Here is a 14,013-nt window from a genome sequence, read left to right on the forward strand (position 1 = left end):
CTCAAAGAACATATGCAGTCTTATGCCAGGGATTCCACATTCACTTAATACTTCACTGACATCAGTTAGCTAAGTATTCATTTGAAGACAAGTTTAAAACTGTTGTATCTTCTTTACAGTATTTGCATTTCTCTCACCCCTCTTTTCACCACCCACATGCCATAGCCTCCACGTTAACAGAACTCTCGACTTCCAATCCCCGTCCTAAAAATCAGATGACTCTTCTACAAAACGCAGCTTCCAGTTCCTCTGGGCCTGGAGCTGGACACAGGTACTGTTTTATCCTGTACACACTGAAAAGCAGGGTCTGAAGAACGGTGACTGGACACAAAAGGTTAATTCTGTTTTCTCTCCACATGTTGTCAGACTTGCTGAATTTGTGCAGCGTTGTTCTGGTTTTATCTTTGAAAGGATGAGCAAATTCAAAACAGATCAAACAAATCTCAGTGAGGAAATGGTTAATGGATTGAACTTGGTGCATTAATTTGTAAAGATAATAACAGTGAGGAAACTATCAAATATTAAATGCTGACCTTGTTATTGTAAACAAGAACCGGGACTGACCACCGCCGCGGCAACATCACGTGGTGTCGGAGGCACGCGGGTGGTCACGTGGCACCTCCCTAAAACCGTCCGTTGGTGGTCACATGTGCGAGGTAGTGGCAAGAGGGCGCCATGAATATTACCATCGATAAGGAGTCGCTTAACGATGGCTTCGTCACCCTCTGCGGGATTTGGGTGCTCTGTGAGTGAGAGAGAGCGTGGTCTCACTCGCTGTTCTTGAACAAACTATAGGTAGCTGTAGCTCGGGCGGGCATCATGAGTGGAGCGAGGAATGTCAGGAGGCTCGGGATGTTGGGGAGCAGCCCGAGGTTTTAGTGACAGAAACGCTAGCCCCACGAGTGTGAAGTGGGCTTAGAGCGCAAATTCCCGCTGTCTGCCCACATAGTCCGGTCCTGTTCGTTTGGAATGGATAATACTGGTGTGCTCAAACCAGGGGAGGTGAATCTTTTCGGGACCCCTACACATGAACTGCGTATTCACTCAAGTGGAAACTACAGTTTTTCAGGCCACACTTAACTAGACACTTCCCCTGCAGTATCCCCAAGGTCATTCCTAACAGTTTTTTTTTCTTTTTGCACGCTATTTCTCATCTATCCGATGCTATCATTCCCTAATTAAAGAATAATTCTTGTCAGTTATCCTGTCTGGTTTTCGTGACTAACTGGGACTAAATGTCTGACTTTTTAAAAGAAAAAATGAAAGAACTGTGGATCTAGAAATCAGAAACAGATAAATTGCTGGAAAAACGCATCAGGTCTGGCAGCTTGTGAAGGACGTTAACTCTGCTCTCCGTAGATGCTACCATACCTGAGTTTTTCCAGCAATTTCTGCTTTTGTGACCGTGAAAACATTGTTTATGTTGCATTTAAAGCATACTATAGAGATATAAACTTGGGTTTACACCTGTACTAACAGTTCCCTCTAAGTCAGGAAAGCAGGGCATCTGTGGGACAGAGAGTTGTTTTATTAAGAACAAGGTAGCAACTCTCCAATACAGATGTGTAACTGGCTTTCATGTGAGGAAAGTACCAAGACTCATATCTGTATCTCCTGACAGTGAGTTTGGAAATGTGTAGTAGGCAAGAGTATGGAGAGAAACATTTCCATAATTTTGCAAACAATTTGTTGAGCACAAGTGATTACAATTCAGATATGATTGTGAGTAACATGGAAGTCTACTGGCAGGTTGTCCATGCAAATGGTCTCCCATGCAGTAAAACTGAAAGTGCAATGAAAGATGACTTGCCATGACAAATGTTTTGTAAAGGAAAATTGTAGGATAGCTCAAGGAATGTTTTTCACCTTGTCATGAAAAGTTGTATTTATTACATATTAGAACTATTGTGGAATGATGTACTTGGGCAGGACAAACAAGACAAGACAATATATGATGAATGATAGGACAGTAGGAAGCACTGAGGATTGGTGAGTTCTTAATATGCACATTCAATGGTCATCGAGATGAACAACATGGAAACAGACCCTTTGGTCCAACTTATCTATGCAGATCAGGTATCCTAAACTGATCTTGACCAATTTGGCAACATTTGGTCCATCTCCTTTTAAATCCTTCCTATTCATGTACTCCTCTTGGTGCCTTTTAAATGTTGTAATTGTGCCAGCTGCTTCCATTCCTTTGGCAGCTCATTCCATACACACACCACCCTCTGTGAAAACGTTGTCCCTTTTAAATCTTTCCCCTTTCACCTTAAATACATGTCTTCTAGTTTTGGATTTCCCTACACTGGGGAAAAAGACCTTGGCTATTCACCCTATCCATGCTCATCATGATTTTATTATTCTCTATAAGGTCACCCCTCAGTCTCTGATGCTCCACAGAAAATAGCTCCAGCCTATTCAACCTCTCTCTATAGCTTAAATCCTCTGACTTTGGCAACATCTTTGTAAATCTTTTCTGTACCCTTTCAAGTTTCACAACATTTTTAGTATAGCAGGGAGACCAAAATTGGACACAGCATTTCAAAAGTGGCCTCACCAATGTCCTGTACAGCTGCTATATGACTCAATCAGAACAAGTGCACGAAGTGTTCAGACAGCCCATGGGATACTTGCCTTTATTAGTTGAGGCATAGAGTTTAAGAGCAGGGAAGTTATGTTGGAACTGTATCAAATTTTGGTTAAGCCTGTTGTGTGTAGTTCTGAAATCCTTATTATAGGAGGAGGAATTTGATAGCATTGAAGAGGGTCAGAGGATGTTGCCTGGGCTGGAGAGTTTATGAATAGAGAATAGACAGACTAGTGTTATTTATCATAGAGCAGAGGAGATTGAGTGGGAAAATGATTTAAATATATAAAGTTCTGAGGGGCATAGATAGGAAAGACAGGAAGAAGGTTTTCCTCTTAATGGAAGGATCAAATACCAGGGGGCATAGATTTAATGTAAGGGGCAGAAGGTTTAGAGGAAATGTGAGGAAAATATTTTCACCAGAGGGTACTGGGAATCTGGAGCTCAGTGTCTCTAAGACTGGTTGAGGTAGAAACCCTCATAACATTTAAGAAATATTTTCTGGTGAGGACAAGACATAAAAAGCTATGGGTCAGAGGTTTGAAAATGGGTTTAGAATACTTTGGATTTTTTTGACTGGCTTGGACATGGTAGACTGCAGGGCCTTTAACTGTGCTGTAGATTTTGACGGCTGTTAGTAAGTTGTTAATTTGGTCACTGGTTTTATTTCTAGGATGTGAGCTTTAGTGGTGGGGGAATTGATCGTAAGTGGGACTGACAGGCATTGCTGGGTCTGTGCACCTGCAATTCCCTAAGAAGATGATGATATAACTTGCTGAATGGTTGTGTTGAAGTATCTTTTCCACAAATCCAGACAACACAAGTTTCGATACAACAGTAAATGCTCTATTATTGGATAGCCGGTGAGAGATTCTCAGTGACACCAAAGGAGTTATGTAGCCTACTTATGGTGGCACTTCTCAACGAATCTCTGCTCTACACATGAAGGCAGTATATTTTATAGGAATAATATAGAGGTCTACAAGTCACATGATTGATTGACATTACATTGTTTAAGACAGGTAATTACAATTCTACAGTGCCCAGTGATTGCCGATTTCCTGTGCTAACTAGAGAATGGTTTGCAGGGACTGGTTATTGTATTCTTCATAATCATATGTTGATGGATAGAGATTTAGACAGAAGGACTTTGGCAAGTGAATCCAACAATGAGAACAATGTTAATAGGTAAGGGAAGCATGATCATGGGAACAGGAGGCAGTTAATATGGTTATGGCCAAGGCTATCAGTCTTGTGTAGGGAGAACAAACACCTTTGCCTGAGGCTGCAAGTGAAATCCACATGTATGGCTCCAGAGGATTCTGATCTCTAGGAGTCAGCCAGACCTCCCCTGTTGTGGTGTCCCGTCTCATTCTGTACGAGGAAAGGCATGCAATCAATACCGCAGTGAGTTCTCTGAATAGTGGAATGTTTAATCCTTGAGTTCCCAAAATGTCATGATAAAGAAGTAAAAATGGAACTTCTTTTGTGACTTTCTAACTTCCTCAGTTGAACTGTAAGGGCACTGAAAAATCATCTTGACAAGGGCTGCATCATGTTAGTGAGACAATGTAAGGACGTCAATTGCCTTCTGTAAAGGGCATAAGTGAACCAGTTGTGTTTATATAACAGATCAAAAGTTTCATGGCTCACATTGTTTCAACCATAATGCCAATTTAAAAACTACCATTGTGTTACCTCACTTCACACTCTCTGGACCATTTGTCCAATAAGGTAGCCAGCATGCTATTGTCTTCTAACTTGAAATCCTTGCTTGCATTTGCAGTCTTCTCCATGTATTCTCCATCAAAGTAGGACAAATCCAACCCATCTGATATGACTAAATGAGTCAGTTCTTGATCTTTGAATGATAGAAGGGGTCATCTATACTTGTTAGCAACAACCTGGTCACTGACGCTCAGTTTAGGTTCAACCAGGGTCACTCAGTTCCTGACTTTGTTGCAGCCTTGATTCAAACATGGACAAAAGAGCTGACCTCTCAAGGTGAGCTGAGAGTAACTACTTTTGACATCAAGGCTGCTTTTGACTGTGTGGCATCAAGGAGCTAGAACAAAACTAGAATCATTGCGAACTGGGGTAAACTATCTGGTTGGACTCATATCTTCACAAAGGAAGATTGTGGTAGTGGATATTTGGAGATGAGTCAACTCAGCTTCAGGACATCTCTGAAGAAAAAACTGAAAGAACTGCGGATGCTGTAAATCAGAAATAAAAACAGAAATTGCTGGAAAAGCTCAGCAGGTCTAGCAGCATCTATGGAGCGAAATCAGAGCCAGATATGCGGAGCTTTTCTAACAATTTCTATTTTCATTCTGAAGAAGTTTGTTTAGGTTGTGTTCTAGCTCCAAACGTTAGCTCTTCAGTGATCTTCCCTCCATGGTGAGGTCAGAATTGAGGGCATTTACTGATAATTATACAATGTTCTGCAATTCCTCAGACTAAAATAGTCCACATCCAATTGCAGCAAGATCAGGACAATTTCCATGACTTGGGCTGAAAATAGCAAGTAACATTCATACTAACGAGTGCCAGACAATGACCAACTCTAGCAAGTGAGAATCTAACCACCGACCCTTGCCATTCAATCACTACCAATATCCTGGAGGTTACTAGTAACCATGGGCAGATAGTGCAGGCATCTTCTATATCTGTTTTAGAGGGGAATAGAAACTCTTCCTGTTGCCGGGGAGGGATGGATGTTGTTCTCAGTGGAAAGCAGCAACAGTCAAGTTTGTAGCACCATGGTTGGAGGAAAAACACTGGGAGAGCTTTAGTGGTAGGGGAATCGATTGTAAGGGGAACTGACAGGCAGTTCTGCAGCAGCAAATAAGATTCTTTAATTGGCTATTGCCCTTCTGGTGCCAGAGTGGGGATGTTTCAAAGCAGCTGCAGGGCATTCTGAAGGAGGAGGTTAAACAACCAGCAGTCATGGTACATGTCAATACCAATAAAATAGGTTATAAAAAGAACAAGATATGGTCATATCTGCATATAGATTGAGCACATTATCTCAACTAACCTCCCATGCCTTGTTGGAGATATAATGTCAAAATAAGCCATTAAATCCTCACTGGTGAATGCAAAAGTTCCCATTGACCATTTTGCAGTAGAACAGCAGTGCTATAGAATCTTAGAATAGCCACAGTACAGATGGTGATTAAAGACAGCAAATTCTGCTAGAAGTAACTCTCTCCTGACTTCAAAGCCTAAGATTTGTCTACAAGGCATGAGTCAGGGGTGTGATGATGAGTGCAGCTCTAATAACATTGAAGAAACTTGATGCCATCTGTGGAAGAGCAGTGCGCTTGATTGGCACAACATTCATTCCCACAACCACTGATACACTGTAGCAGCATATACCACTTACAAAATACAATGCAGAAATTTACTCAGGCCCCTTCAATCCCATGTCCCATTAGCAGCTACAATGACAAGGGTAAGACAAACAGGAGGCTGGAAGAACCTAGCAAGCCAGTCAGTATCAGAAGGTGGAGAGGTTGATGTTTTGGGTGTAACCCTCCTTCAGGATTGGGGAGTGGCTCTAAGGGAAGCTGTAGATAAAGAGGATGGTGGGGGTAGTGTGCTGAAGTGGGGACAGGTGAAGAAAAGTAGAGGGTACGGCCTGATCGGTCGATGACAAGACAGCAGAAATACACAAATATCACCATTTGCAAGTTTTTTTTCCAAGATGCCATTAGGACTTGGAAATATATTGAAGTTCCAGTGCTGTCACCGTGTTAAAATCCTGGACTAATCCCCTCTAACAATTGAGTATACCTGCACTAAATGGATTACAACAGTTCAGGAAGGTAGTTCACTACTACCTTCTCGATGACAAGGATGGTTAACATATTCCGACCCAGCCAGTGAAATCGCATCTACTGAATGGGAAAAAATGCTGTGGGATAAGTCATCTCAACCTCATTCCTGGTACCCTTCCCTCTCTGATACATGATGCCAGTAGATGTGTCTAGGAAGGATAAGCAATAAAGAGGTCGCCTAGTTGGTTTCTTCCAGACTCTGCAGCAATGCACAGCCTCTCCACACCTCATGTACCTGTGATCCCAAAGCTTGAAGTTGTACACGGGGAATATGGGTGAGTCTGAATGAGGACTCAACAGGAATGATGAGACCCCTAGGTCCAAGGGCACCAGGACGTGACCCCATTGTTCTGCCAGATCAACAGGGCAAACAACAAAGTTGGTTCTTTCCATCCAGTTGTAGACATCAAGCATGCACTTGGATATAGCACAAGGGAGAGAAGGTGTTAAGTGCCAACCAGGAAGACTAGTAAGCATGAGCAGATAGTGCAGGGGTCTTCTACATCTGTTTTAGAGGGGAATTGAAACTCTTCCTGTTGCTATTCCCCTCTCAAATAGATGTACTATTTTGGATACTGTTTAGGGGAGGGGTGGGTGTTGGTCTCAGTGGAAAGCAGCAACAGCTAAGTTTATGGCACCATGGCGGGAGGAATATGACTGAGAGAGCTTTGGTAGTAGGAGAACTGATTGTGAGGGGAACTGACAGGCGATTCTGCAGCAGCAAATAAGATTAGTGAATGCTATACTGTCTCTGTGGTGCCAGGGTCAGGGACGTTTCAAAGCAGCTGCAGGGCATTCTGAAGAAGGAGGTTAAACAACCAGCAGCCATGGTACATACCAATACCAAAAGCATGGGTTAAAAAAATGAAATGAAGTCCTGCAGCAGTATGTGGAGATTTAGATAGTAGATGAACAACAAAGATGACTAGGTTATAATCTCTGATTACTTCCAGTGCTACTAAGTCTAGGAATAGGAATATAGGTCAGATGAACATGTGACGAAAGGGATGGTGTAGAAGGGAGGGCGTTACATTTTTGGAGCATTGGGACAGCATTTGGGGTAGGTGGGACCTGTGCAAGTTGTACTCAAACGAGCTCCAAAATCCTTGCTGGGAGGTTTGATTGTGCTGTTGGTGGGTTTTTAAACTGATTTAGCAATGGGATGGGGCACAGAATAGTTGTAAAATTTGGATCAAGGTCCAATCAGATATCGTGGAATGCTAGGACAGTCCAGTAGACAGAGAAGACATGGTCAAGATAAGGCACATGAGAGGTCTAGAAAGCTAAATTATATCTATTTTAATGCATACTAAGGCAGTTGAACTTTGAACATTGATCAGCTCATGGGTACGTGATATTCTTGCAATCACTGAGACAGGGTTGAGGAAGAGCTGGACTGGCAACTCAACATTCCAGGGTATAAAAGGGGAAGTAAGAGAGGTTTGCATTGCATTATTGATAAAATAACCCATCACTGCAATAATGAGAGGGATGCCCTAGAAGGATCTTCAAATGAGGCCATCTAGGTGGAGCTTAGACATAAAAAAGAGGCAATTACCTTGCTGGGATAATACTACAGGAACTGATATGTAGGCAAATCACCAAAATGTATGAGAGAAACAGAGTGAGAATTGCAGGAGATTTCAACTTTACAAACACTAATGGGGATTGTCTTTTTATGAAAGGATTAGATGAGACGGAATTTTTAAAGTGCATCCAGGAGAGCTTTTTATGCCAGTATGTAAATAGTCCTATTAACATGGGGCTGTGAGAGACTGAATCCTAGGGAATGAAGCTGGTTGAATGGTTGAATTTTCAGTGGGTGAACATTTTGGGGATAGTGACCATAACTGTAAGTTTCAAAAATCATTATGAAAGGGATACGGATCATGCAGAAGGTACCTGCCTAATTTGGAGGAAGGCCAATTTCAATATCATTAGATAGGATCTGGTAAACATAGATTGGCAGTGGCTCCCAGCAGGTAAGTCTCCATTTGGTAAGTGGAATAGAGGTGAAAATGTGTTGCTGGAAAAGCGCAGCAGGTCAGGCAGCATCCAAGGAACAGGAAATTCAACGTTTCGGGTATAAGCCCTTCTTCAGGAATGAAGGTTCCTGAAGAAAGGCTTATACCCGAAACATCGAATTTCCTGTTCCTTGGATGCTGCCTGACTTGCTGCGCTTTTCCAGCAACACATTTTCAGCTCTAATCTCCAGCATCTACAGACCTCACTTTCTCCTCAAAGTGTAATAAGGCCAACATGTTCCTCTAACAATGAAGGGCAGGGACAGCAAGTTCAGGGAACTCAGAATGTCAAGGAATATTCAGAGTTTTATGAAGGAAAAAGAAAGAAACATAGTCAAGTACGGCACATTAAAAAGTGGGGCAGACCTTCAAAAGTATAGAGTGTAGGAGGTTGCCTAAAAAGGAAATGAGGGCAAAGGAGAGTCATGAAATATCTTTGGTAGATAGGATCAAGAAAACCCAAAGCTTTTTATAAGCATGTTAAAATAAGAGGATTACCAGGGAAAGAGTGGGACCTATTAGAGACCAAAGGAGTCAGTGGATCGAAATGAATACTTCTCATCTGTATTCACAGAGGAGGAAATTATTGTAGCCATGGATTTCAGTTAGAATGGTGAGGTTTCAGAATGCATGAAGATTAATGTTTTAGTGGGCATACAATTGCATAATCCCCAGGGTCAGATGAAGTGTATCTCAGGCTTCTCTAGGAGGCAGGGGAGTTGCTGGTGCTCTGGCGGATATTTGTAATATTTCGCTGACTACACACGAGGTGCCAGAAGATTAGAAGATAGCTAATATTATTTATTTGCTCAAAAAAGGCAGCAGAGATAGGCCAGGCATTACAGACCAAGTAGTCTGACCTGAGTGAAAGTATTGGACAAAATTCTGAAGGGGAGACCTTGGAGTACAGGTTCATAGCGCCTTGAAAATCGAGTCATAGGTAGATAGGACAGCGAAGAAGGCTTTTGGTATGCTTTCCGTTATTAATCAGAACATTGAGTATAGGCATTGGGAGGTCACGTTGCGGTTGTACAGAATGTTGGTTAGGCCACTTTTGGAATATGTGCCAATCTGGTCTCTTTCCTATCAGAAGGAGGTTGTGAAACATGAAAGGGTTCAGAAAAGATTTACATGGATGTTGCTAGGCTTGGAGGATTTGAGCTATATGGACAGGTTGAATAGGCTAGGGCTGTTTTCCCTGGAGTGTCAGAACCTTGTAGAGGTTTATAAAATCATGAAGGGCATTGATAGGGTAAATAGATAATGTCTTTTTCCTGGGGTGGGGGAGTCCAGAACTAGAAGGCATAGGTTTAGGGTGAGAGGGGAAAGATAGAAAAGAGACCTAAGGGGCAGTGTGTGGTGCATATATGGAATGAGCTGCCAGAGGAAGTGGTGGAGGCTGGTACAACTGCAAAATTTAAAAGGCATCTGCATGGGTATATGAATAGGAAGGGTTATGCACCAGGTGCTGGCAAATGGGACTAGATTAGGTTGGGTTATCTGGTCGGCATGGATGAGTTGGACTGATGGGTCTATTTCCATGCTGTACATCTCTGACTCTATGACATGTTGAATTAATACTTGGAAAGGCAGGGATTGATCAGAGAGAGTCAGCATGGATTTATTGGAGTCCTGTCTGACTAATTCAATTAAGTTTTTTCGAAAGGTGACTAACTACATGGATGAGGGTAGAGTAGTTGATATAGTTTGCATGGACTTCATTAAGGCCTTTGACAAAGTTCCACATTTAAAGTTGGTCCAAAAGATAAGAGCCCATGAGATCCAACAAAACTTGGCAAAGTGGGTCCAAAATTGGCTTTCAAATAGGGGCAGAAAGAGTTGTTTTTGTAATTGGAAGCCTGTAATGAGCAATATACCATGAATTGGTGCTGGAACCCCTGCTGTTTGTTATGTACATCAATGACTTGATTGTCAGTGTCGAAGGTTTAATTTGTAAGTTTGCAGATGACAACATTGGGGATGTTGCTGACGATGAGGAGGATGGCCTCAGTACAGCTGCTAAATTCGGCAAAGTAACTGCAGATGGAATTTAATTCCGATAAGTGCAAGGTGATATTTTTTGGGAGGTCTAATTAGGAAAGAGTATACACAATGAATGGAAGGTCCCTAAGCAGAACTGAGGAACAGAAGGACCTTTTAGATTTGTGAAGGTGTCAGCATAGGTAGACTGGGTGGTGAAGAAGAGAGAAATAAGGTAAATGAGCTTGTAGTGCAGATTGAAATTGGCTGGTAAGATATTGTAGATATCACTGAGACTTGGTTGCAAGAATATTAGGGCTGGGAGCTGAACATCCAAGGATATATATCCCATGGAAAGGACAGGCAAATGGGAAGAGTGGGCAGGGTTGCTTTGTTAAAGTAAGTTATGAAATTAAATTGATAACCAAAAATGATATAATGTCAGAAAGCATAGAATCTGTGTGGATAGAGTTGAATCGCAAAGGAAAAAAGACCACGATTGGGAGTTGTGTACAGTCAACCTAGCAGTATTTGGGATATGGAGAAGAAAATAAATCAGAAGATTAGAAAAGGCTAAAAGAAAGGCACTATTACAAAAATCATGGGCAGCTTCAATGTGCAGGTGGACTAGGAAAATCAGTTGGATCTTGAGAAAAGGAATTCCTGGAGTGTCTACGAGATTTCTTTTCGAGGAGCTAGTGGTAGAGCCCATTAAGGAATAGACAGTTCTGGATTTAGTGATGTGTAATGAGGCAGTCTTGATTAGGGAGCTTAAGGTGAAGGAACCCCTGGGGGCAGTGACCATAATATGACAGAATTTAACCTACTGAGAGGAAGATGATTGAATCAGATGTAATGGTATTACAATTAAATAAAGATAACTGCAATGATATGAGGGAAGGATTAGCCAGAGTTGATTGGAATGAAAGCCTAGCAGGGAAGATGGTGGACCAGCAATAGCAGAAGTTTCTGGAGATAATTTGGGAGGCACAGTGGAAATTCATCTCAAGGAAGCAGAACCATTAAGGGCAGTTGAGGCAACTATGGCTGACACAGGAAGTCAGGGACAGTATATAGAAGCAAAAGAAAGAAAAGATTAGTGTGGTGAAGATTAGTGGGAGGCCAGAGGATAGGAATCCTTTGGGAAAAAAAAAGCAGAGGGGATAACTAAAAAGAAGCAAGGTAAGGTGAAGATGAAGTGTGAGAGTAAGCTAACTAGTAATATAAAAGAAAATTGCAAGAGTTCCAAAAGTTCTAAGAGGTGAGAATGGATAATGGAGAGTAAAGAAATGGCGGGGGAACTGAATAGGTACAATGTATCAGTTTTCACAATGGAAGACAGCTGCATCATACCAGAATTTCAAGAGAGACGAGAGAGAGATGAGTGCAATGCACATCACTAAGGAGAAGGTGTTTGGGAAGTTGAGGGGTTTGAAAACAAATAAATTATCTGGACCAGTTGAACTCCCCCAGAGTTCTGAAGGAGATGGCTGTAGAGATTATAGAGATATTGGTGATCTTTCAGGAATTGCTGGAGTCAGGGAGACTAGAAAGTGGCAAATATAACATTCCTGTTTAAGAACGGAGGGAAGCAGAAGAAAATAAACTATAAAGCAACTTAGCCTGACCTCAGTCATTTGTAAGAATTTAGAGTCTGTTATTAAAGATGAAATTGTGGAGGACTTAGAAGTGCATGATAAAATAGGGCAGTGTCAGCATGGCTTCGTCAAGAAGAGGTCATGTGTGAAAAATCTGCTGGAATTCTTTGAGGAGGTAACAATGAACTTATGACAAAGGATAGGAGTGAGTAACACTACTATTATAGGGCAAGCCAAACAGAGAACAGCCAGGGAATTCCTAGAGGCATGGCACTCATCCACAGATTCTCTCAACAAACACATCGACCTGGATCCAATATACCGGCCACTGCAGCGGACAGCAAGAACTGACAACCGGAAGCGGCAGAGACAGCCACTATAAATGCCGGAGGAAACATCACAGAAGCGCTTCACAGGAGGCTCCCAAGCACTGATGATCATCAAAACCACGGAAATAGAAAAAATACACCGGATCATCACAGACGCTCACAACCGACTGCACAAATACAAACAAGAAATTGCGCGCCAAAAGTCGTTAATTTCAAAGACCGCTAATCATGAATGGACCCGGACCATAGAACAGACTGTCACTATAGGACAGAACAGGACAACACGTCGCAAAAAAATGGCACTAAAAGAAAAACTGGCCAAACTAACACACAAAAAAGAGGACACTACAACACACACCTGGGTTAAAAACCTCTCCCACAGACAGCTCACAGACATGGAAAGAACTATACTGACCAAGGGACTCAACTACAACCACAGGGACGCCAAGACAGCAGACTTCCTAGCAGCACTGGAATGCACACTCAGGAACAATGGACTGACTGAAGAGACACAACAAACAGTGAGACAAACGGTTGTACCTATGATGATAAGAAAAAGACAAACACATAACCTCAACACCAAGGAGAGGGAAGCACTGAAAGCACAAAGAAATGATAAGAACATAATCATACTACCAGCAGATAAAGGCAGAATGACTGTCATCCTAGATAAATCAGACTACATCAAAAAAGCACAACACCTACTAGCAGACACCAACACCTACCAAATGAAGGATTCGGACCCCACACCACAACTCACCAATAGAATAAATAACACTCTAAGGAATCTACAAAAAAACGGACAGATAACCAAAGCGGACCTACGAAGAATGAAACCGGAAAGACTACCCAAAGTACACAAACCAGACATCCCACTCAGACCCATAGTATCACTACCAGGGACACCAGCATACAAACTGGCCAAAGAACTACAACAGAAACTGAAACACCTGGTCAGCGGATCCAAACACTCCATACAATCAACACAGGAATTCTTGGACGCCATCAGGAATACACACATAGACAAAGAAGAAACCATGATCTCATTCGACGTGATGGCACTGTTCACTTCGATTGACAAAACCCTAGCCAGAGAAACAATAGCCAACCTACTGGACACACATAACAGAAACCAGGAGGCGGAACCTATCAACAAAGACGGCATACTTAAACTACTGGACTTATGCCTCACTACACACTTTACATTCAACAATCAGATATACGAACAAATCAACGGAACACCCATGGGATCACCAATCTCGGGACTCATAGCAGAGGCAGTTATGCAAAGGTTAGAACAAACAGCCCTACCACAAATTCAACCCAAACTCTGGGTCAGATATGTCGATGACACTTTCGTAATCATCAAAAACACGGAAATAGAAAAAACACACCGGATCATCAACGCCACACTCACAGGCATCCGATTCACGAGAGAAGTAGAAAAGGATAGCCAACTCCCATTCCTAGACGTGATAGTACAGAGAACACCGAACGGAGAATTCACCACAAGGCTACACAGGAAAACAACACACAAGGACCTAGTCCTAAACTATGAAAGTAACCACCCCAACACACACAAACGAAGCTGCATCAGGACACTATTCAAAAGAGCCACAACACACTGCAGTACACCAGAACTGCGAAAAG

At 42.2% G+C, this 14,013-nt stretch overlaps 1 pseudogene; it reads left to right on the forward strand.

Annotated features, from left to right (window-relative positions):
• Window positions 1–675: 675 nt before the first annotated feature.
• Window positions 676–14,013, forward strand: part of LOC132823543 (large ribosomal subunit protein eL28-like) — a 40,043-nt pseudogene continuing 26,705 nt past the window's right edge.

This window comes from Hemiscyllium ocellatum, chromosome 16 (genome assembly GCF_020745735.1).
Source record: "Hemiscyllium ocellatum isolate sHemOce1 chromosome 16, sHemOce1.pat.X.cur, whole genome shotgun sequence".
In the NCBI taxonomy this organism is placed as follows: domain Eukaryota; kingdom Metazoa; phylum Chordata; class Chondrichthyes; order Orectolobiformes; family Hemiscylliidae; genus Hemiscyllium; species Hemiscyllium ocellatum.